The 26109-nt window shown below is 46.1% G+C and overlaps 1 long non-coding RNA gene across 1 annotated transcript in view; it reads right to left on the bottom strand.

Annotated features, from left to right (window-relative positions):
- The window catches only part of LOC128628582 (uncharacterized), a 60411-nt gene that overhangs the window by 28763 nt on the left and 5539 nt on the right, over positions 1–26109 (bottom strand). Inside the window, exon 2 of the long non-coding RNA XR_008393007.1 lies at positions 16341–16627. This is a non-coding gene — a long non-coding RNA (uncharacterized LOC128628582). The remainder of the gene's footprint in view (positions 1–16340; positions 16628–26109) is intronic.

The raw sequence follows: 26109 nt of genomic DNA, 5'->3' as shown, positions 1-26109 counted from the left end.
ACCCTGGCACTGCCCTTTCTCACCCAACTTCTTGTGTTATGAGATCATAAATAGTCCTTATAGTTCAGACTGCTTTCTGCTGAGTATTGTTTCTTGTGGCCAAAAGTACAGCAGAGACAGATACATACAGATTGTGGTCCTGGTGTTAACTTCTAATATCCAAGGACATTTCCTAAAGGAAATAATTCTGTCCTGATCTCATGTGGATCCTCTTATTCCATTCATTGCCTCTGTCCAAACTTCTATATAGTGCCTTTAAAAGGCAAAAGATTTATATGATCTGAAGAGAAACTGGAGTATCTATGTCGTGCCTTTAAATAGTCTCCCTCATTATACGAGGTCAAGCATCCTAGAAAAGAACTCCAGAAACTTAAGACTCACTATCTTTGTTCTGAATCTGCTGCCTTTACCGTCTCCTGGCCCTGATTCTCCCAGCTTTTGACTTCTGTTTCCACCAGCCGGTATTTGACTCTCCCTCTTCCTGAGGCTTGACCTTGAGTACTGCCTTGTCCACTACAGTTTTAAGTTCCCACTAGTTAAGACTCTGTGTCTCCCTGTAAGGATTCGGCCTCAGCAGGACCCAGGGAAATGTCCCTGCGATTTCTGTTTCCACCTCATGCCTTGCTTGGGTCATTTCAGGAGTTTTGCCTCTTGTCCTCTTTGGTTTGAGGTTCTCTCCAGGTTCTACTGCTGCCTTGTCTACTTACTCAGACCAGAAGTGTTTAAGCACTGGCTACGACTCCTCAGTCTCTCTGTCTGCACTGGCTCAAAGTTCTCCCATCAAGTCCTGAGCAGTCTTCAGCTCTGTTTCCATGGTTGGTTGCTTCTCTTCAGTGTGCACCATGTGGAAAAAGCCAGCTGCAGCCGTGACCTGGGGAGAGCTCCCCCTCCGCACAGTTGCCTCTGCCCCATCTCTGACAAACAGGAATGGAAACCTTGCTTTGGGTGGAAAGGGAAGCACTTTCAGACCAGACACAATTCTATGTTGTGCCCCCAACCCTCTCCTCATTCCCAGCTTTAGCAACCAAGGCTTTTTCTGTTTGGTTGTTCAGGCCCACAGTAGGAAGTTTATTGTACATGAGGAGCTGAGAGGTGTGCAAAGATGTACCCTCTGCCCTTGTTTGAGTAGGAGTTCCTGCCTTCCTCACAGGTCCATTCCAGATTGTAAATTCCATGCTTCCAAATAAGATAGTAAAAATTCAACTTTTGGATTGCTAGCAGATTCTTGGACTGAAGCACGAGCCACCCCTGACATGCTGGATTGGATAATAATTCAGAGAACAACGGTGTAACATATGCAATGCATTGTCTTTCCCTTTTAAAAACTCATTTTATGAAATCCCTTAATTGAATCAGGCTTGAACTTCCTGTGGCATAAAACCAAATAGAATTACACCGATGCTAAAAATGTAAATGTATCCCAGATACTGCTAAATGATGCATTCACGGGAACATTGAAACCTGAAGTCTTCCATGCACACACTGTGATAATAAAGCAGAGCCCAGAGATCAGGCATTTGAGATATAAACATGTATGGGGATGTTTTTAATTCACTGCTTTCTTAGGATTGTAGAACTTGTTTTGACCTTGGAATCCTGGGGCGACCTCTAAGAGATCACTGGTTCATTCCCCAGATGGTAAAAAGGAGGCCTGGAGGGGTAAAGAGACACACTGGAGGACACTCAGTGAGCAGACAGAGCCAGGCCAGGTTCAGTACAACAGAGCTGTATTGAGCTTCCACTTTGCACCTGTCACTGCTCCGGGCATTGTGATTCAGAGTAAAGTAGAAATGACCACAGCCTTCGAGGTAGTCACAAATGTCTGAATGTCTGAATCAGACCTGGTTCACTTTCTTCCTCATTCTGAATAGATTCCTTGAGCAACAGGGAACTCTGTTTAGCAGCACATGGCTAAGAGACTGGGGGAAAAAAAAAATAACAGGCTCTCTCCCCGGCTCCCAAGTCTTGGGCCCTACTCCTCAAGCAAAGTCCTATGTTTAGTCAGAGGATCAATGGGCTCTGCCCCTTGTGGCTTCATCTCTGTGCCTCTCACTCCGCTGCAGAAGCTCATTTCTTATTATTCACTCATAACATAGCCACGGACAGCCACAGCGGGTGACATTTAGGTACCAGTCTCCCTTCTTGGTGGCAGGTTAGGGGGAATTATTTAGAGAATTCAGACAGCAAACACTTCTTTTTCTTTCTTTTTTTTTTTTAAGAGTATAGTACACTGACTAGAGGAAAATGTGCAGTGCGGTGCAGCCACCAGTGTGAAGATCCTGGCTCTGATGTTGGGGTCTAGTATTTCTTTCCTGGTGCTGTTGCCAGTTGCCAGGCAGACTTGTCACTGATATACATTTGCTCCCTAGGAAGTGAGCTCTTCATTATGCCTGCAGCCAGAGCTCTGCTGCAGAGGAAGCCATGCCTGATTCATGCTCCTAAAATATCAGCCCGGCCTGGGTATGCGAGTGACGTGATAAATCTGGAAAACATAATCAGATCGCCCAGTGATATATCTGTCTGTGTACATAGGCTGCAGCAGGCATGCCAACATGCCCTCCGACTCTGTGAGGGCCCCACCAAGGAGGAGGTTAAAGGACACAGCTTCCAGACCCGGGAATGGTGGGCGAGGGGGTCGGGAGCTGACACACAGAAGAGGCCTTCTGACTGTTGACACAGAACCCACATCCCAGACGGGAGGCAGAAGTAGAGGTCGGCTTCCGAGATTGTGGGGACAAGCTGGCAAAGGGAGCCTAGGAGAGGCCTCGATGTGAGCGAATCTTCCAATGTAAAGATCTTGGAAAGTCCCTGAGTGTGGACACACATCAGAGGAAAGGTTGGCTTCAGTGTCACTAGGAACCCAGTTAAGATGGAAAATCAAATACACAGAATCGGCCAGGTTGGCAGATTTCTTAAAGAACACTCTGGAAAAAGCCAGCCAACTAAGTCTGTGCCTTAATGAACAAAGAGAAGTGCTTTCACTGAGCCACCTAATCATTCCGAGGCCCCCAAAGAAGGGCCTCGTGCACTGAGCTGAGTTCAGGCCACTTGATTCCACGGTTTCTTGACCAGGCCCTGGGGACAACTGGCTTGCTTCTCTGGATTGGGCATGTCAGGACTTTGAGTTCAAAAGTAGTTTTAAAATCAGATGAAGTCATGCCATAGACCTTAAATTTACACAGTGCTGCATGTCAATGATATCTCAACAAAACTGGAAAAAATGAAGACTCATGTGAAAGTAAAAAGAGTTCATACCTCAGATTCCTAACCCTCAATTGTTGCTTTGCTAAGGTTGGGTGCTTCTGCCTCAGTGTGACTTTGCACTAAAATCACATCAGATTCTTTGGGGCTTTGGGCCTGGGGGTGCAGGAGAATAACTAGGGGCAGGCAGGAGACAGAGTGGGATGAGGTGGGAGGTGCTACCTAGGAGCAGTATTGAGTATAAATTAAAGGTAATTATGGAGCCATTAGTGACCCACCTAAAGGTGTCCAAAATTATATCCTGGGGAGCCAAGAAGGAGCCGTGCCCAGACTGGCAGGTGGCAGGGTCACTGGCTCCCGGATAGTAGCAGATGAGTGAGCCCAGGTGTTCAGGTGAGGGAGACCATCCATGAGCAATGAGGATATTGAGAAATTAATTGTAGCTTATCTTTTTTGCTAATGGAAAGATAATTTCCCCCTCTCCCTTCCAAGAAAAGCAGCCAGGACTTTGTGTTCCCAGACCTGGGTGCCCTGACCTTAGGCAGGGAATTTCCAGCTCTTTGTGAGTCAGGCCCACCTGTGGGAATTCAGGAGCCTTCCAAGAAGGGAAGAGGGGAGAGTAAGAAAGTTTTGTGAGTAAGAAAGTGTCAGGCCCTGACCCCTGAGGGGTGGTGGAATTCTGGGAACTTGGCAAACAAGAAGGGGTGGGTTTGTGCGATTCTCCACATAGCCTGTCCCCTGGGCTTTGTGCCCCAGCCATGGCCAGAGGAGAGATGCTTATGGATGCCAGATACTGTAGCGGCCTTGGGAGCAGGGTCAAAGGTCCTCTCAGGGGGGCCTGGAGATGTGTAGAAGAGTTGTGAGGACCATCTTGGCGGTTGCCTGGGACAGAGGTACTCCCATAGGAGGCAGGAGACTAGCCCATGACAGAGGCTTCAGAGAACAGAAATAGCCATAATGACAAGAGCAACACACCAGCTAACTATGTGAATGAGTTGACTTTGACGATCTTCCAGATCCAAGACTTACAATTCTACAGGCCCTCTGTCTCCCTTTCGCAAGCTGATCTCCCTGCATCCCACGACTCGGAATGACTGACACAGCACCCACGGATTTCTAGCTCACAAGCACGCTCTGTTCTCCCTTCAACCTAGGCCAAGGCGCTGGTTGTAAACTGTGTGCCATTTCCATGCCCTCATCTCATGTTAAGTCCTTCCTTGCACGTGGGTATTGCAGGAAGACATGTGCTGAAGATTGGCTAAGTCCCAGATGCCAGCATAAAACATCACAAAGCTTTTACATTTAATGAAAAAAGCTTCTATTCCCTTTGGTGTTGGACTACAAAACCAACATTTGCACACAATCAGGCACCAACGTGCAGGGAGACATCTCCCTGTTTACATAGGAAGCCCTGGCATGTTCTGTTTCCCTAGAACTGCGCCACCCAGCCAGCCACGGTCTGAACCCTGGCCCTGACACATGGCTGACTTTGACCTTGCTTTCTGAGGTCAGCCCACTTCCTGGGTCATCTCTCCAGTAAAGACAACACTGCCACATGCAGGCCTGAGCTTGCCTTCCTGCTGGCCTTCAGCCGGCCATACTCAGAGTCCTACAAGGACCTATGACTGGGCACAGGCCTCAGGAGACAGCAGTGCTGGGTCAACTGGTTTCCTCACATCCCAGTGCTGTCCCTTCATCTCTCTTTATCCCACTTTCTAGTGTGTCCCCCACTTTCGCCCCATCTCCTCCATTAGTAAAAACTTTTACCTGTTCTTCGAGGTCCAGTTTAAACACTACTCTTCTGAGAAGACTCCCTAACTTCCCGGGCAGAGTTCGCTGCTTGAATCTCTACACTTGGCCCACTATTTCATTTCCCTGTGGACTGTAGTTAATTGCTTACCTGTATTTCCCATTTATTAGACAGCAAATCCTTGGAGAAGAAAAGCCATAGCTTATTAACCCCTGAGCCTTGTGTAAATGGGTATTTAAAAAATACCCATTTATTTAAAAAAATAAGTATTTATTTTTTAAAATAAGTACTTTTCCTTATGGCTTTTACAAATTTCTTTTACAAGGAATACTGTGTAGATGGGAAGCCTAATCCAGTGAAATATCTGTGATTTAGATCACAGCTATCCAAGTCGAAAGTTCTCGTAACATTGCCTGTGGAAAGGTAAATTTCCTTTAAGAAAATTATAGTGAAATATACATAACAAAATTCACCATTCTAACTATTTTCAAGTGCACAACTCAGTGGTAATAAGTACATTTACATTGTTCTAGGATTTTCATCACCACGTGGCATCCATCCCCAGAATGTTTTCATTATCGTTCCCAGCTCAAACTCTGTTCCTGTTAGACGTTACCTCTCCATGTCCCCCTTCCTCAGGCCCTGTCAGCTGCCATTCCATTTCCATTTCTATGAATTGGACCCTTCTACACACCTCAGTGCAGTGGAATCAGACAATCTTGGTCTTTTTGTGACGGGCGTTATTTCACTAAGCGTAATGTCCTCAAGATTCACCCACGGGCATGTGTCAGAATTTCTTTCCTTTCAAGGCTGAATAATATTCCATCATATGTAATGCCACACCTTGTTTATTCTCTTGTCTGTTGATTGACATTTGGGTAGCCCCAACCTCTTGGTTCTCATGAATAATGCTGCTATGAGCGTGGGTGTGTACAAAGAGCTCTTTGAGACCCTGCTTCCAATTCTTTCGGTTATAAACCCAGAGGGTAATTGCTGGATCGGATGGCAATACTATGTTTAATCTATTGGGGAGCCATTGTGCTGTTTTCCACAGTGGCAGCATCATTTTACGTTCCCCACAACATGTATAAGAGTTCTAATTTCTCCGTATCCTTGCCAACACTTGTTAGTTTCTGCTGTTTTTTTTTTCATAATAGCCATCCTAATGAGTGTGAAGTGGTATCTCATTGTAGTTTGATTTACATTTCCCTAATGTTCAGTCAAGTTGAGCAAAAAATAAATTTCCTTACTATGTCTTTTCAGATTAAAAAATACATCATGTAGTATAAAAAATTGAAAATTACAGAAACAAAAATTAAAGTCCAGAAACATACAATAGAAAAAAAAACTTTACTCGTAATTTGCTTAGCTAAACATAAACACTGTTTGACATTTTGGGAATAGTCTTCCAGTTTTTCTTACTATGTAAGTGAATTATTTTATGTGCAGGCCACGCCCTTGTAAAGCGAGATCAGAATCTCTTGAGGGTGGGACCCAGCCTCAGTGTCCTTTTTTTTTCCTGAGAGGGGCAGGGAGGGAGACAGAGAGGAAGAGAAACGTCAGTGAGACATACATTGGTTGGCTGCCTTTCATATGCCACCCGACCTGGGACCAAACCCTCAGCCTAGGTATGTGTCTTAACCAGGGAATCAAACTCTCAACGTTTCAGTTGATGAGATGAAGCCCAAACAACTGAGCCACACCAGCCAGGGCTGTAAAATTTTTATGGCAGCCAACCGATGTATGTCTCATACATGAAACAATATGATGTTTCTCTTCCTCTCTGTCTTACTTTACTTATTTAGCAACTCCCCACCCAGCTCTGGCCTGAGAAGAGATCTTTTTTATTTAGTGAATTATTTGCTAAGTTCCCTGAGGAGTATGTGGGAAGAAAAAAATATTTTCATGGTGTTTGGTTTACTACCAGGTGTTTGTTTGGCTTAGTGGGCATATTACAAAGGGCAAGAGCCGAGTTGCTCAGGCAAGAAGGAGACTTTTAGAAGGGAAATGTGTAGCCAGAGAAGAGTGAAGAGAGACTGATGACATGGGAAGAGATTTTTGGAGGAAAGAGCAGGAGTTCATAGAGGAATTTGATTACATTTCTGTCTCCATACAAGATCTTCAGTAAAATTGTTTGCAAATACAGGACTGTCATGAGGGTGCCAGAAGCAGAACTTGGCCAGAGAAGAGCAAGAGCAAAGGCTTGCCAGAGGGCTGAAACTGAAAGAGACATGGCTTCCATACTTCTGGATATGGGCCTTTAGGAAACTTGGGCTGATAACTATGCACACTGCTCTGTTAGCATTTTCTCATGTAATTTAGTAATCTCCTTAAGTGTTCCATCTCTTCCTCCTGGGCTCCTTTGCAATTAGATGAGGCCATGTGACTGAGTTTCAGCCAAAGGAAAGTGGAAATGGCTTGTACCATTTCTGGGCCAAGGCTGTTAAGAAGCAGGGATGCCCCCTTCATCCTCCTTCCCCTTCTGCCAACTTCATGAGGAGGATGACAAGGACCTAGGGGGTGGGCAGGCCAAAAGGGAGAAGAGGTTGAGAAACCAATTGAATGCTGTACAAGAGAGCCAAGTGCTGACCAGGAACACTTGCTTCAGACTGTTCTGCAAGTGAAAAGTACATTTCTGTGTGTAGCAGCCTAATCTGTCCTAGCTAATATACCACCAATGGATGCAATTTAATGACCAAATATGCTACAGTTAGACAGAATGGATAAACTGCATTTGGAGGTGTAGTATTGCATTTTAGTTCAACTGACCTTTAGCTGGGTGTATTTAGGCTGCAAGTAATAAAAAAAAACCTCATTGAAATCCATAATCAAGAAGAAATTTATTGGCTAATTGGGAATCCAGATGTACAGTGAACTGCATTGATTGCTAAAACGAGGTGGAGACTCGATTTCTTTTTGCCTCACTTCTCTTCTATACCCAAGGTGGGCTGCCTCCCAGGGCTAACTTTCTGATGATCATGGGAGGATTGGCAGCAACCAGGCCTACAAGCTGTCTTATTCCCACAAAACAGGTAAGGTTTCACCCATGATCAGTGGATGGCAACACAAAGCTTTGTGCCGATTGGCTCATCCCTGAACCAAATCCCGTGACCTTAAAAATGAGATTGCCAGTGGGCTAGACCAATCAGGGCTATCTACTGGAGTAGAAAGTAGGCTTGGTCCCACCCACACTACATGGCTGCCACCAATGATGCTTATTTCTGTATAGGGATGGAGAGACTGGGTTGCCCAGATATAGGGAAGAAAGTCACCTGCTTCTAGCTTTCTCTGAAACAGAGAAAGTTTTTTTAGAGATGCTAAATAAAAGGCAAATAATTTTCTCCTTATATGCATTAAAATATGGCTTTGGGGAAATTATTTTCTGCAATAAAGAGAAGACTGAAATTGTGGAAAAGGATGATTTAAAGACAAGGACATACAGCCAATGACCTGGGGAAAATGAAATGACTTGCAAACAAAGTCTGGATGCTTCAGAAAGAATATTTTATATGAGGTACTTTCATGGTGGGGCAATAAAAGGCGTAGTAAAAAAGAACAGTGGTGTATCTAGATGCTGTGTGTAGGATATTCAAGTTCAAATTTGTTTCTCGGATGGCCCCCTTTCTGTTGTTGGAATACCTTGTTCGTTCATCATGCATATTAAGCATTACAGCCAAGGACACTGTCTCAATGCTAAGGTTGGACTAGATATGCTGATCTCAGTTCTTCCTCCAAAGAGTATAAGTTAATTTTCCTGGACATCATACCATGGACTAGGAGTAAAAATGAGGTAGTTAGCCGATGCTTTCCTCCCATACTGCATTACTGTACCTCTTAAACAGGAATTACATAGGTTTTACTTGTTAGTTCAGAGAAGACTTGGGCCAATTATTTTAATGCACACAAAAATAATTTCTTTCAGCACAGATGCTCTTTGATTGACTTAAAACCCCTGCTATGTAAAATCTACACAAACAAAAGAAATGTGCAGAGATCTGCTATAATAAGATTAAGCTCAAATGGCAAGGCAGGTGTGGAATTTAAAATTAATTGTAATGCCAACTACAATATGGTCCGATTTTTCTTCCTCACAGCTCTGCAGAAAACAGAAGCAAGGAAACCTGCTCTGTTTGCCCTTCTGCCCTCCCCCTGTCCAGAGCAGGGCTCATCTTCCCAGTGAATCCTCAGAGTCCAGTCCAGTTCCCACTTCCTCCATGGAATCTTCCAGGACTGCTCCAACTCCTAACTCTGGACTTCCTGGCACTCACTGAAACGGTACTAAAGAATGGGGGTGCGAAGGTCAGACTGTGACGTCAGACCTGCCGGTGCAGATCCTCAATCTGATAGCTGTGCGACCTGGGGCTCTTCCACTCTGAGCCTGTTTCCTCTGAAAAACTGGGACCAAGAGGGTGGCAGGGAGGTGATGCGGGCAATGAGATAATGTGTGATGAGAAGCAGACATTAATAAACGTTAGCAATTGTTAATATGTAATATATTGTCTCTTCCCCACTACTTGGAGTAGCACAACATTGGACATGTAATATCTGATCAACCTGTCCCTGTTGCTGCGCTGAACTGAATGGGACTGGAAATGTTTTTCAAGTGGAGGGTGTTGTGGACCAGGTTGGGGCAGGACAGCCTGTGACTGCGGGGCTAGGGTCACACTGTGCTCGAGTGGCCTGTGGTGAGTCCTCCATAAACAGAGCAAAAAACAACCAGCAGACTCCAACCAACTCAAGCGACTGAAAGAAACTGCATGGCTGCTGTTATCACAGCGAGAACATGAGTAGGGACTGTGAGCGAGGCATTGTCCGAAAGAGCGCTGCTCGTCAGAACGCTCTGTCTGATGGCTGGTCCATCAGAAATGTGGGTCTAGTTGGAACTCAGAAATGAGCCAAACTCGCTTGTGAACATTTCATTGGTTAGGTCCTAATGGGGTTGGGTGGAAGAGGCAGTGCTTAACATTCTTAAGAGAACAACCATTTTCAATCACCTAAAAAAAAAAAGTCAACAAATGAGCCACTTAGAACAGATGTTTATGGATTTGTTCATTGAAACAAGTCCGTTAGGCCCTGAATCGAACAACACAAGCCAACCAGCACTTGTGCTGGGCATGCATGGAAGTTTACTTCTTTCTAAAACACAAATGTCCATTGCTTGCTCATGGCCAGTGGTAAGAGACTGGACCACAAAGTAACATAAGTCAGCACCAGAGCTTGGGCTCTGCTCCCCATGAAGCCCTATCTTGGGAAAATTATGCAAGTTGTCCAAGGATTAGTTTCCTTGTCTCTGGGATGGCAGTAATGATTCTCCCTCCCTCAAATTGCTGTCAGGAGGATTAAACAAACCCATTTAGGCAAAAAAACAGCTTAGTATCTGACACATAACAAATATTCAATAAATGTAAGTAATTATGGTAATAATTATGCCACAATTCAAGTTTCCTATTATTTTTTCTTTAGCATTGTCTTCAAATGCTGACAAATTTGTTTGACCACATCTTTGCATGAAATTTGAAGACAGCACTATGCCGTTTTATGGAATTTGTACTTTTTAGCCAATAAATATTCTGAATAGTTCTCTGTGGATATCGAGAATAATAAGGAGCCCTGACTGGTGTGGTTAAGTGGATTGAGTGCTGGCCTGCGAACTGAAAGGTCACCAGTTCAATTCCCAGTCAGGGCACATGCCTAGGTTGCAGGCCAGGTCCCCAGTAGGGGGCATGCAAGAGGCAACAAATCGATGTAGCTATCTTTTCACACATCAGTGTTTCCTCTCCCTCTTTCTCCCTCCTTCCTCTCTCTCTGAAGATAAATAAATAAAATCTTTTAAAAAAAAAAAAAAGGATAAGGGCTGTCACGGAAAATCTGTGTAGGAGATGGGAGAATTAGACCCAAAGGCGAGGGAGATCGATATAATATACAATTACTTATTGGAGGAATCAGCTCCTCTTCCAGATAGGCTTGTTTTCCTAACCTCAGCCAAACATACTTCAATTTCTCGTTTAACTTGAGAAAACTTTGATAAATGAAATGCCTTCAAGTTATCAATGCACTTGAGCTGAATCTAGGAAACTCTGAGTTATGGTATCATATACCTAATACAGCAAGAATGAACTTAAAGTACTTCTCCTCAGAGAGCTTCCCAGAATAGGCTGTCCTTTGTATATATCTGGAGGTGATGTCATTGTCTCGCTGTCACTGGGAGGCTGCCAGGAGTCGTGATAGGGCTGGGCCCCAGGCAGTGATGGATTGCACCTCTCACCTGGACCCCTTATGAACAATAACCCCTTTGTGAGGCCACTGCCCGGGCCTTTCTGCTTGTGAAAGGAAGCACAGACACTTGACCTCCACGAGGACTGGAATTCCCATCAGCCTTATTATAGGAAGGCTAACAGGACTAAATACAAGCCACAGCTTCAGACAGGCACTGGCGGGCCACGGAGAACTCCCTGAGCAGGACAGACATGGCTGCTGCCTTCCTGGAGCTCGCAGTCGATTGGGAAAGACAACATGTGAGTAATTGGGCGAATGTAAATGAATGACAGTTGTAATGAGCCCCACGAAGTGCAGAGCAGCACCGGACTTCATACTGGGGAGGAGGAGGGAGGGTTGGGCATGACGTTGAAAACAAAATTTTTGTATCAAAACAAGCACAGATACAGGATGTAGAACACAAACTTTGCTTCCATTTTAAAGATAGAGCTGGAAAGAAGTGACATGCTTGGGGCATGACTACCCACCATGACCTGCCTGGTTAGGAATTTATGATCAGGTCAGCCTGGGAGGTTACTTTCCATAGGACCCATTTTCTGTCCACGATCCACTTTGCACATTTTGAATTAAAGGTACTTAAGAAATAGCAGGTGCAGAAAGGACACTGACCATCCTCTGTCCCTGGAAGCAGGCAGTAAGTCTCCTTATCGGCAGAGGTAGGGGACTCAGGGCCTAGAGAGCTATGTGAACGAACTGCTTAAATCCTTCACTAATTAAGCACCCAAGCCTAAGTTTCTTTGTCTTGTCAATTCCCCACAAATGTATGGTTTCTTGGCCTAAGAAGTATAAAAACTTCCTGCAAATAATGATGATGATAAAGCTGGAGACAGCGGAGAACCACCACATTTGCCTGAGGTGGGACTGGCTACGCCCCTGCCCGGGTCAGGGATGAGGCTTCCAGCTGCTGGGGGCAGAGGAGGAAAAGGTTGAGACGCCCTGGCGGGGGCACTGAGGGCTTGGGCCCTAGTGGTGAAGCCCTCTGAAGAAATGAGAAGAATGCCTACTGTCCAGCTGGAGGACAACCCGTGGTCTGATGACCCCAGATTGTCGGCCACCACCAATTTCACTGTTGTGTCCTTAGCCCCAGGCTGCTCCTCATGTTTTAAGTTGTTATCTTGTCTTCTCTCAAGGTGTTATGAAGCTCTCTGTGTTGGGACTCTGAGGCGCTGGGGGGCTCACACTTGAAGGAGAGGTTGGGTGGGGAGACAGGTAGCTACCTCACTCCCCTTTGCTGATGCACTCGCTTCATCTCTCTCTTCGGGCTATTGTCAACTCATGTGTCAATTACTGGTTTACGTCCATCCCTGGGACACAGCGGGCTCAAAGGCTGCAGCCATGTGCCATCAGCTGCCCCTCCCTATCCCGACCCCGCCCGGTGCCTTCAAATGTCTGACTAGATTGTGTGCGACATCTCTGAGGTATAGAGAAGGGTGCTCGGATTGCCATGGGGGAAGGAATTACTGACGTGAGAAAAAGAAATGGGGGTAGAGAGGGCGGGCTTCAGTTTCACCGAGCAGGAGGAATGGAAACACCTGGAAAGATCTCATCCCCTTACTCCCCAGGGTGGCACTGGTTGCAGGAGAATCTCTGAATCTCTGGGACCGGGGAAGCGCCACACAGAGGAACCCGAATGTTGCAGGGGCTCGCCTCACAACTCATGAGCCCTGGAATTCTGAACATCGCCAAACCTATAAAGGCCCTAAATGACACATACTAAGAGACGACTGAAAAATTAAAATAACCCCTTAAAAACCTTAATGATGTCTTACTACAGGGCTCCAGTTATGTATAAGGAAGTTTCGGGCTCTTAGATCCCTCGACACACATCGCTAGCTGCCATCTTGCTGTCGGAACACTTTCTCACAGCTCAGAGGGTTTTTACCTTTGTGACAATGATTACAGTGGGCAGAGAACACCTGTGTGATGCACGGATGCTGGTTACTAACATCATGGTGCCTGAGTTCCGCACTCCTGTGTACGAGCTCCACCCCAAAGTGTGATGCCTTACAATACAGAACACATTTGGAAAACACTGAGATTTTAATATATGGTGCATTTCAAACCAGAGAAAGTAGGAAATATTCCATAAATGGTATTGGCTGAATTGCTGCCAGTCTGGATCCCAGGTAAGGTAAGCTCCCTCTACCTCACCACACACCTTAGCCAATAGCTAATTCCTCATGAGTAGAGAACTAAACACAAAACAAAACTAACACCTACATACATAGAAGAATTTTGTAGAAATAATCCTGAGATGGAGAAACTCTCTTGAAGCAAGACTCCAAATCCAAAAACTTTAAACAAAGTAACTGACACATTCGATTACATGAACATGGCAAATCTCACAACTAAAAAGATGCATGAACAAAATTAAAAACAATAGTATGGCCATTAGGGAGAACAATATGGAGGTGCCTCAAAAAATTAAAACTAGAACTAGCATATCTACTTCTGTGTATACATCTTAATGAGATGAAATTACTGTTTCTGAGAGAGGGCTGCACTCCCATGTTCCTTGCAGTGTTATTCACGGTAACCATGGTAACAACCTAAGTGTCCATCTGCAGGTGAAAAACAAAGGAAATGTGGTCATGTGTACAATGAAATATTACTCAGCCATAAAAAGGAGGACATATTCCTAGTTATGAAAACACAAGTGAATTTTGAGGGCATGCATAGTGCTAAGTGAAATAAGTCAGAGAGAGAAAAACAAATACTGTCTGTTACACTTTGATGTGGAATCTCAAAAAGTCAAATTGAGAAACAGACAATAGAATGGTGGTGGCCAGAGGCTGGGGATTTGGGACAGGGGGAGATGGTGGCCAAAGGGTACACATTTCCTGTTCTAAGATGAGTAAGTTCTGGGGATCTAATGCACAGCTATGGTCAACAATACTGCATTGTAGGCTTAAAAGTGGCTAAGAGAGTAGCTCTTAAATGTCCTCATTGCTCACACACACACACACACACACACACACAATGATTATGTGAGATGGTAGATATGTTAACTAGCCTTATTGTAATGATCATTTTGAAATATATACATATATCAATCATCACATTGTAAATCTTACACTTGCACAATGTTGCATGTCAGTCACATCTCCATAAAGCTGGGGGAAAAGCCAAAAAACAAAAGGGCCAGACCAGAAGCACATAGAGCTACACCTTCCACGCTGCCCCCCAGGCACAGGGTGCTCAGTGGAACTCCTCGATCCTCTAACGCTCGGACTTCACGGAGTGGACCTATCTCTCCAACAGAGCGTGTTTGGGGCCATGATTATATGGAAAAATTTATTTGTGCATCCCTGAACCTCAGTGAATCATTTTTTTAAAGTAGCATTTGTATGAAAGGGCAGAAGTTCTCCAGTAACTTTCCAACTATAATGCAGGGATGTCAGAATTATGTGCAGATGTTCTGAAAAGCACAAAATGTCAACAAAGTAACGCGTGTTGAATGTTGATGATGCTCACGTTCACTGTTCAGTCATTGGGAAGCAATGTTTTGTGTATCTGACACACCTGAGGGATTTGTTACATATATAAATGTTTTTCTGTGTTTTAGGAAGTTGATTGGTAGTGATGGATTGACAGGAAAGGGGCTGCTGGTTTACATTTTAACTCAGTGTCTGGTTTTTGGGAAGGTTCCTGAAGGTAAAAGAGAGATGTTTGTATTCACAACCAGGAATACAGACAAAAGATTAATGTTGAGGGGAAAAAATATGGAATAGCTCATTCAAATGTGGAAGAAAAAAAAACAACCACTGGGGACTAGGGGAAGAATGGAAACAGACAATCCACACACAGCTAGTTGTGAAACTGCCAATAAATACAAACAATACCCAAACTCACTAATACAAAGAAAATGTACTAAGTACATACAAAACAATGAACTACTGTTTTAAAAAATTCACCAGATAGATGAAAAAGTTTGATAATATTAAGAGTTGTTGAGGATTGAGGAAATTAGGCAATTTAGGAAATGATGGCTGTGTGTATTTTTTTAAGGAAATTGGCAGTATCTATTAAAATCATAATGTACATATGCTCTACTTTAATTTACTTTTATAAACCTATTATTCAGAAATATATAGGGACTCAAAAATACGTGCATCCAAGGATAAATATCATGGCATTGTTTGTAATCACAAGAAAATTTTGAGAAGATACAAAAGTATACCAAGAATTAAAATATATTATGGCATAAAATGACATGTAGTTGGTAGAAGGACTGGAATAGACTTAAATATATTGATATGGAAAGGTCTTCAAGGCATTTTAAGTGGACAAAGTTGCAGAACAATAGATACAATATTCCCCATTTGTGTGTATGTATACATATATATGAAAATGAGGTCTATTCCAAAAAAGCCCAGCCATTGTTAACATAAAGAGAATGGTTTACCCAACATTGATGTAACCTGGCAGCCAAGGAGAGTGGACCGGAATGCCCATGTGTGAACAATGACAACTTCACTGCACTAGTCAGTGGGGGCGGTAGACGGTGTTGAGTGAGCATGTGAACTATGTGGCCAACACATTCAAAATGACTGGGTGAGTAGAGAAACAAGTTGGCATCAAATTTTGCATTCAGCTTGAACATCCCTCCATGGAAACCATTCAGATGATTCAGAAAGTTGCAGCTATGGGCAACTGGTGATCGGCAGCTTCATCATGACAATGCTCACAGGTCATGTCTCATGCAGAGTTTTTTTGCAAACCATCAAATCATGCAGCTGACTCAGCCCCTCTACAGCACAGATTTGGCGCCCTGAAACTTCTGGCTTTTCCCAAAACTAAAATCACCTTCAAAAAGGAAGAGATTTCAGACCGTCAGTGAGATTCCGGAAAACACAATGTGGCAGCTGATGGCGACTGGGAGAACTGTGTGAGGCCCCAAGGTGCCTCTTTGAAGGGGACTGAGGCATTATTGTCTTATGTACAATGCTTCCTATATTTTCTTCAATACATATCTCTATTTTTTATATTACATGCCTAGATACCTTCTGGACAGATCTCGCATGTATTTGGTATTTATATACATGTAAATATTGAATACATATGTATTTAGGGAAGTACATAAGAAAGGAGACTGAACTGTTGAGAGCATTACCTTGGGAGAGAAGACATCAGAGGAGGAAGTAGCGAAGACAAGTTCTCGATCACCAAATGTTCCAGTTTCTTTCTTGCATTGCTCCTCTTCCTCTCTGTGTGAAGATATATTCCCATGCTCTAGAGCTCAGGAATGGTCGCACGACTTGCTTTCACCAAAAAGAGTGATGTGGGCTGCTTTTGTGCAGAGGGTTAGAAGTCAGGACATCGTTCGCCTTGTCTCTTTCTCTCTCCCATGAAACTAACAATGTTCCAGTTAGAGGTTGGGTTTTCCCATCAGCTTTGGTTCTGGAGTAAGAAAGGCAAGAAGCAGAGCTATAGCCAACTTGTGAAAAATGTGTAGGGTGAACAAGGAATAAACACTTGTTGCTATAAGCCGCTGAGATGCGGGGGTGTGTTTGTCACTCTGGTGTAACGTGGCCTACCCCGACTGGCACAAAGAAAGCAAGGTGTCTCCAGGTTTTCTTCTGTCTGTTTCTCTGTTACATGAGCACCTGCCAATACCATACACCAATGTATTACTTATGTAATAAACTTACTTTAAAAATTGTGATCTTAAAATTATAAATGACTATATTTTAAGGGCCTTTGAAGCTGTTGACAAATAGAAACTGCAAGGCTAAATTCTGGGACTCCAAGGGCAACATCGATGTGCCTGTCTGAGACCTGCAGGCCGATACACCATGGCTGCCACCTGTAGTGCCAAAAAAGGTGAAAGGTGTGTCGTCAAACCAGGGACCAAGAAATATGGTGGTTAATCACACGCGTTAGAAATCTCCTGCACCTTAGTGGAGGAGGTGAGGACAGCAAACGTGCTACCCGCTGCGCCCCAGAGTGAGGGGCATTCTAACCAACACTGGACCACAGGGGCTGCTTTTAAAGATTTTGGGAGACACTGTTCTTCAGTAGTGAGGATTGCATTGTACTTCATGCTGATGCATAGTTGTCTGAATATGTCGGTCCCTTCTGATGTGTCTAGAATGCAAAAAAATTGAGAATGACTGGCCCCAGGAAATAGAGCAGGTAACTGCCTGTGGACTCCGATTTCTGCTGCCACTGACTCCAATTCCAGACTCTCAACACTGACTCACTGATTAAGCACCTGCTCTGTATCAGGCACCGGGATTGCCATCAGCGATCCGGATGCAAAACTCAGACTCAAAGCGTAGATCAATAATACATTCCTAGAGGCAGGGTGAAAGCTATAGCAGTAGAAGCCCTTTCTTTGTGGTTGGGGAGGGGTAACAGTTTCCCAGAATTATACCAGGTCTATAATTTCTAATTCTCTAAAAAGACTCTACGAGCCCATTGTGATCACCTCTACCTTTGTTGTACAAGGACACTGAGGTTGAGTCAGTCTCCAGTTCTTTTTGTTGTACATACCCACTCACCTCCTCTGCAAAGGGATGAATAAATAATAGCCTTGAGCGGGGAGTGAATAAGCCTTGAATCAGACTTTAACCTCCAGAGCAGGGTGCACAGGTCCAGCTTTTGGTTTATGTTGTGCCCAGAGTATGCCACAGAAGCCACTCAGGGGCCAGCCTGATGACCTGACTTGGGTTAGCTCTGGCTGGCATTCCTCCTAGTTTTGCCCCCAAGCCCTCCTTCTGCTAGTGCTGAAAATAAACATCTGACTTGCTGGAGGGAGGAGGGTGGGGCGAGGAAAAGTCCTCACAATAGGTCTGCTGTTAGGCAAAAGCATTCTCAAAGAAGCAGATTTAGGTTGTGGTGATTCAGAAGGCGCCAAGCCCCTTCTGTGACTGAAGTGGCTGGGGAATAGATCACGTATTTACTATGAGCTCAGTGCTCTAACATTTATCCTGGTTTAAGCCCTCAGCACAGGGAAATATCCTAGGACAGGGGTCCCCAACTTCTGGGCCAAGGACTGGTACCCCCTCCAGGCCTGTTAAGACCCCACCCCCCATGCGCAGCAGATGAGCTTGAATGTAATGCACTTGAATCATCCTGAAACCATGCCCCAACCCCATCCTACCTACCTCCCACTCCTGCCCCTATCCGTGGAAAAAATGTCTTCCATGAAACTGGTCCCTGGTATCAAAAATACTGGGGACCACTGCCCTAAGAATTCCAACTCAGATCTGTCCTTGGTTACTTAATGGAGTTTACCCTGAATGAGGTATAGCAGGGCTCCCAGCCCCAGGCCCTTTTCCCACTCTGCAGGTGAGCCAAGAACAGTGAACAGAGGAGGTTCACCAAAAGAGCCTGGAAGGTCCCAAGTAAGAGACACTGGAGGCGGTCTCCTTTCCCGGGCTCTGCTCCAGTGCTTCTGGGCTGGGGTCCCAAGGCACAGCCAGCCTTTGTGCCTAAAGACTGTCACACACCGGCAGGCACTCACGACAGAGCCAGGGATTTTTAACCAGATGAGCGATTCGGGACAACCTACAGAATGGTGGTGAACTGGAATGCAATGACTGGCTCACTGCTACGTTGTGGATGGCAGTAGGGGAAAAGGAGGTTCACAAAATTCCCTCAACAGCCCTGGTGATACAATGACAAATGGAGAGAGAGAGAGATGAACAGGGTATGAGGAGACCCGCAGGGAACCCTTCTCCTTGGGATATGAGAAAACTGCACTAACATGTTGATGGAATCACCAGTGGCCAAGGTTTCATCAGAGTTATGCTTCAATAAAAAGGAACAGAACTCCTATTAGGGTCCACTTTTATCTTCAGAGTGTTATAAAGCACTGTAGACCTTTATGGCTGGAATCATCAAGGCTCAGAAGGTGTCACTTGACATTATCTGTAATACTCACCTGCACCGTTTAGGAGAAATTTTGTGCCCTTGTGAAGTTGGCAGTTGGGGCTCCAAAACATGGTGGTGTAGTGTTTTTGACCAGCTGTCTCCTTAAACTGTGTGTGTGCCTTGAGAAAGAAAGTGACTTCTATTTCTTTTAATCCTTACCCAAGGATATGTTTTATTAACTTCAGAGAGAGAGGAAGGGAGAGAGGAAGAGAAGGAGAGAAACAGCAACGCTTGCCTCCTGTACCTGCCCTGACTGGAAATCAAACCCACAATCTAGGTATGTGCTCTGACAGGGGATCGAACCACCAACGTCCTGGTGCACAGGACAGTGCTCCAACCAACTGAGCCACCCAGTCCGGGTGAGAAAAAAATAGCTTGAAAAAAATCTTTGTTTCCTCTGTACCTAGAAGGACTTGAAGCAGAATGAAGTGTGGTGTGCAAAATATCAGGTGGCTCTCACCTGCAGGGTCATGCAAAGGAGCACCTCCCTCAGTTTTGTCCCCTGGGTTCCTCACCGGGCACACCCTAGTTCTGGCCCCGGAGGTGAAGCACAGTGCCAAGAGGTGATGAGGAGCCAGTTGCCGGGCGGATAAACAAATGAGGTGTACAGGGAAGGACATGCTCATTGGAAAACTCTTGACACTGGATGTTTTGCAGCTGTTGGACAGCCTGCTTGCCAGAAGGTTCATGCTGACATAGATGAATGGGACCTTTTATAGTGGAATTGTGTTAGCTGGGGCCGCTATAACAAAATACCACACAATGGTGGCTTAAACAACAGACCTTTTTTTTTTCTTGTTTAACAGTTTTGGAGGCTGGAAAAATCCAAGATCAAGGTGCTGGCTGGTTTAGTTTTTGGTGAGAACCCTCCTACTGGCTTGAAGACCATATCACACTATGGAGAGAGAGCCCTGGGCTCTTCTTCGCCTTACACAGACACCAATCCCAGCATGGGGGCCCCACCCTCATGACCTCATCTGAACCTAATCACCTCTCAAAGGCCCCACCCCCAAATACCATCACACTGGGGCAGGACTTCCACGTAGGAATTTTAGTGAGACAGAAATACCCAGCCCACGCCAGAAGTGTATTACGGTTACATGTTTTAGGTCTCATCTTTTGTAAGAAGTCTGATCACTGAAGTAGACAAAAAATCCAGGATGGTGCCAAGGTTCCTGGGGTGCACACCCTGTGTGATCCCCTCCCTTGAGGTGGGAGGGCCTGACCCAACCAGGTGAGCCCTTTAAAAGAGAGTCAAAAGGTCAGAGATGGAAAAAGTTGGAGAGGTTGGTTGGAGGCAGGAGAGGTTCCTGGGGCCTTGAAGGAGCCAACAGGTCCGTGGTGGGAGGGGCTAAGAGCAGTCCCGGGCAATGCTCCACAAGAAAGTGGAGACCTCAGTCCCACAATCAGTCACAAGCAGCTAAATCCTGTCCAAAGCCACGGGAGCTTGGAAGAGGACCCCACGTTTCAGATGGGGCTTCAGCCCAGCCAACCCCTTGACTTCAGCCTTGTGAGACCCTGAGCAGAGACTTATGGAAATTGATTTGTGTTGTCTTAACCCACTTTTTTATACTGCACAGAAAACTAATAAAATCTCCTTTCCACAACAGATCAGACCACATCACCTGGGTCCTTTTATTTAAAACACCTTCTATTTGGCTGTTGATTGCATTTTTCTTTTGTATGAATACATGACCTCCTTTCTTCTTTCTGTGTTTGTCGGTTCCTTGGGGAATGTGCATGGTAATGCAAAGCTACTCTGCCCACATTGTTATTTTAACACTATTTAACACAAAGCCATATCCTCTTATCCCCCAACCTCCACAGATCATCTCCAGGGCACATACGCTGGTGAGGCTACTGTTTTCCTCCTTCCTGGCTGGTGCTCAGGGCTTCCCAAGCTTAGCCCTGCATTCACAACATAGCAGTTAGACAGTCCAAACAAACCGCCACCAGGCTTCTCAATAGGGCGACAGCAGAAATCTCTCCTGGCTTGATGAAGAGCCTCTCCAAATACCTCCTACCTCCAGCCATTTTCTGGCCTATAGAATGGAAAGTCTGAGAATGGCTCTGCAGGTATTTCCGGACATCACAGGAACGCACCCCTGCCCTGGTTGACGCCGGGGTGCAAGTTGGGAGGGAAGCCAGAGCTCTGGGTTTGCAGGCAGCCTCTCGAGGACATGTGCCTGTGTGTGACCTGCTCTCAGGGGAGAGAATGAAAAAAGGCACAGAAGTGGAGCCTCCTGAGGCTGGCACCACGGTATGGGGCTCAGTGGCAGAGGGGCCCTCCCTTCGCTCCCTTTTCTGACGGACGGGACCATTAGCAGTTGCATTCACCCAGAGGACTCTTGGTTGCATTAAGGACCCACTCAGTCTGGTTTAAGAATACTGTTTCTTGGCTTGGATAATTGGTTCCCTTTGACCCACCCTGTGTTGGTTCTGGCCCCACCAACTCCCCACACAGTGCCCCTCACCTCCCCCATCTCCCACCCCAAATCTCCAGACTTGCCCCATTGGGAAAGGGTGCCTCTCCCCTCTATTCCAGCCATCTGCCCGGTGCCGGCAGGTCAGGCTTGGGTCACACACCCTCCTCTTAAAGATGGAAATCACCATTTGGCCAGGACAGGGGTACATGGCCACTCCTAGAACAGGAGTAGGAGGTCACATGGACAGAGGGTGGGGGAAGGGTGAGAGGAGAACAGGGTGCTGCTGTTGACAGAGCAGCTGGAGTGGACGCCGGGCGGGAGAGCAGCCCGTGACCTCCAGCAGTCTGACCTACGCTAACGAGGGAGGGAGTTGGAACACGGAAGACCTGGAGAGGCAGTCAGCAGCGGAGGGCTTCTCCCGCCCCTGTGCTTCCACGGAGCTGCCCGAATCCTAGTGTGCGTCTGTCTGTGCGTATGCCTGTCACCCAAGTCACAGCCTAGAAGCAGAGACAAGGTCTGAGTTCATAGCACACTTTTCCTCTGCCCTAGGTCCTCGGAGTTCCGCTCTGGGCTCCAAGGTGCCCCTCTGCCTGCCCGAATTCCTCTGACAATGCACTGCTTTCTCTCAACACACAAAAAACCTGGGGCCACAGGAGGCCTTTGCCCTGGGGCCTGGCTTGCCGAGTGTGGGAGGCTGGAGAAACCCCGGGTCCCAGGCCTGTGGGAGCCCACACTGCCCCGAGCTGCTGCTTCTCTCCATGGGTCCATCCCACAGGGTCCATCTGTCCCCATTCACACGCTGTCAGGCCCGCACCTGGCAGGACCCTCCCGCACCTGCTTCCCATGGGTTGTCCGTCATGCACCTGTCAGGAGTACTGGGACCCCTACTTTCTGGGTCGGGGTGAAGAGAGGACTCTCAGAAGTTGTTTCTAAGCTCTGGTCTCACCACTCCCTGGAACAGACTGACTCCATTTCTGCTTTGCTACTGAGATTTCCCTATTCCATCAGAGGGTTCAACAACTTTTTGACAGCCAGACAGATTTCCATTATATAGGACATGTATTTGGAAACTGAGCCCCTAGCAGTTGGGTATGCCACATGCCGAAGAAATGTGCCAGTTTGTTTTGCCCAATTTTATTAATATTTGGGTCTATTATGAAACCACTATAATGTATAACAGTATACCTTAAAATAGATCCCAGTGGCATTATCAATTTGATTATTGGTGCTTAAATTAATTTTATACTTAGCAGGAGAAATGTTAATTTGGTTGAATGATTCATTTATGTATTAAACCTTCATTTACTGAATATTTACTAAGTATAAGGTCATGAGCCAGGAGATACAGATATTTAACACTGCTCCCAGAGTTTTACAGTCGACTAGATGAAATAAGCACAGAGTACAAAGCAGCTAAATATGGTTCTACATCAGAACCAGTCGGTCTCTTAAAAAAAGTCAGCTTACTCATGGTGGTCAACAAGACGGCATTGTGCAGTTCAAAATTTCTTGAGAACAGATCTCACATGAAGTGTTCTTACCACTAAGTCAACAAACAAACAAAGGGCAGCAGGGGAACTTGGGGAGGTGTTTGATATGTCTGTTACCTTGATTATGTTGATGGTATAGTGGGTGTTTACATATGTCCAAACTCATCAAATTGTATACGACATATATATGCAGTTTTTGTAACTCAATCAACCCTTAATAAAGCTGTTTAGGGAAAAAAAAGTCAGCTTACCCTCAGTTCACCTAACTCCTGAACCCTGAGGGGATTAAGTGAAGTTAGCTAAGGTTTGGCTCGGGCGGCCGGTGTAAAAAGGGCCACTGAGACAGTCTGAATGCTGGGGCAGATCCTGGAGCCTGGGGAGGGGCTGCGGTGTTCAAAAGGAATCCTCCTGCTCCCAGGTGAATCAGGCTCTTTCGATGGCCCAGAAAGAAGCTGTGTGCAACCCAGTGAAGAAAGGGACTAAATCATTCTCGATCATCTGGCTTTTAACAAGAGCAAGGTGGGAAGGAACTTCAGATCATCGATGACACATTAACCATTTGGAGAAGCTGCCCGTCAATACGTTGTGCAAGACTCCATTAGAGGCAATTCATCATGTTAAGTCAGAATAGGTAGCAAGCATTGATTGGCAGGCTCAGCTAGCATCCCCATGGACAACCTGCCTCAACAACTTGGATCCCAAGTTTAAACATCTCTGAGAAGGGCTCCGGTCAGCCTATCTTTGGTCAGATGCCACCCTGGGACCGGTCAACTAGGGCAAAGTTCATGTCATAGAAAACAGCTGATGATTCTGTAGCGGCCATGTCTGTGCGGGGAAGGGAACTGTGTGGAGAGTATAGTAATGGGGGTGGGAAGAGCTGGACAGACAAAAGTACGTGTCCAGTACGCCTGACTTCAGCCAGAGAGATTTTAGTAGCTCAACTTTAATTTCCTGCCACTCAGCATTGAAATGAAGCTGTTACTTCCATGATGCAGATATTAAGCCTCAGCCCTAAAAAATGAGCCGTGGATGAAACAGCAAATCCGCACCTGGACTGTCGAAACTGGACACTGTTATTCACCCTGCACCACACTAGAACTGGACCCGTGGGGACCACGGCCCTGAGGCTGGCCTACGCCCCAAACTGCACTAGCAGCTGTGGACCTCCGTAACACGAACACATGAGTTCCCATCTTTTTCTGGGTTTCCAGCTGCCATGCTTTAAGCCCCCTCGTCTGACCCTGGGGCAGTGAAGTGAGCCGTGATCACCACCCCAGAAAGGCTGCCTTCAAGACAAAGCTCAGTGCCAAGACCTGGCGGAGCCTGGGTGGACAAGTGAAACTGTCAGAGACTGAGAGTTAACGTTGCTGCAGGCGGTCAGCCCCAAAACTGTCTGGAAGAGCTGGGAGACCCCAAAAGACCATCTGGGGAGTTGTTGCATTTTTCCTGACTGCCTCTTCTCTCCACAGTCCTGGCATAGGGAATTCGAGCTGGCTGGAGTGAGTATGTAAGGTGAAATATGAAAAAAAAAAATCAAGACTTGAGAGAATAACAGAACTTTACTACAGATTCCTTTGTAAGTACATTTGACTAGTTTGTAAGAATGCTTGGAAACCATACGCAACATGCAAATCGCAGGGCAACCAACAGACAGCTGTTCAGTGCTGCCCGTTTTTCTCGGAGGTGACCCTTCAGAGACCTCCACGGGGTCTCTGCCATCTCCTGCCCTTCCTGGGGGACCGAAGGGTGAAAAGAGGGCGATGCGTGAAGCCGGCCAGTAGCCTGACCACACAAATCACTTCGCAGACCAGTGAAACCCCAATACGAGGGTGTGGAAAGACAGCTCAGCATCCATGCAGCTTCTAGGACTCCTACTCCTGGGATGACCCCTGCAACAGAGGTCACTGCCCAGGTGTCGAATCAGAATGCTAACTTGGTGGCATCAGATAAGATTTCTCCTACCAGCTGGGGGTAAAGAAATGATAAAAAACATCCAGTTTTTTAAAACCCCAGTAATATGAGGAGACAATGATCTCCAAGTCCCTGGTCTTTAGAAAGAATCACTAGAGTTTCTAATTGCTACAGCTCTAAACATTTCTATGCTCTTTTTTCCCTCTGAGTGTAGACAGTCAGCTGCCGAGCTTTGGGGGAGGGAGGCAGCAGGGCACAGTAGAAGGAAGATGGGCCTCAAAGGCAGGCCACCTGGGAGGGAACCCCAGGGACCCTCCCTTAGCTGGGTGGCTTTGGACAATTTGTATAACCTCTGAAGCCTTAATTTACTTATCTAGAAAATGGGCATAGAATCTCCCTGATGTGAAAAAGTAAATGAAAGAATGCACGCAAACCCTTATCTCATTGCTTGGCACACAGCAGACTCGGAGGAAGACAAGTGTTTGTGAGGGGAGGGGCCAGAAGGTGGAACAGGAGGGTGGCAGGCATCGTGGGAAGGTGTCCTGGCTGGGCCATACCCACTTGACAGCAAGTGCCTTGAGGTTCTGGCCGTGTCCTGCTCATCCTGGAATCTCCAGCACCAAGCTTGGGCTGTGTATAACATGGGCGCTCAGGACGTGGTTGTTCGATGGAAGGGAGCCATAGCTGGGCTCCAGGCAGGGAGAGGTTCCCAGAAGGGAAGGCAGGCAGGTGAGAGAGGAAAGGACAGAGAGGCAGGAGAGAGGCAGCTGGTGGGGGGCGGGGGGAAGGACACAGATGACAAAGCCTGAACGAGGGAGATTCCAGATGATGAACTCTAACTTCGCCCTGTCATTAGGGCCCCTGTAAAATTAATGGACTTGTGATGGAATGGTTTCAAAAGTGCTTTGGAAGCCAGATGGGAAGCTTATGTCATTGTTTTCCCTTGCAAGCTCAACTGAAAATAACGAGCCTGGTACTGCCTGCAGGGGAAGGTTCAGGCATCCTGTCGCCTGTTCAGCCCCGCTTGGTGAAGCTGGAGCCTCCCCCCCCACCTCCCCCCACCCCCCGGCTCTGCAGGTGCCCTCTGGAAGAGGCATGGCGAACCCAGCTGGCATGGGGAGTTGCTCACTGTGAGGGAGAACGTGGGGCAGGGAGAGGCAGACGTTCTGACCCCACA

This window comes from Artibeus jamaicensis, unplaced genomic scaffold (genome assembly GCF_021234435.1).
Source record: "Artibeus jamaicensis isolate MK-2021 breed Jamaican fruit bat unplaced genomic scaffold, CSHL_Jam_final contig_851, whole genome shotgun sequence".
Classification (NCBI taxonomy): domain Eukaryota; kingdom Metazoa; phylum Chordata; class Mammalia; order Chiroptera; family Phyllostomidae; genus Artibeus; species Artibeus jamaicensis.
The sequence above is the reverse complement of the archived record's forward strand: the minus strand, read 5'-3'. Positions and strand labels throughout refer to the sequence as shown.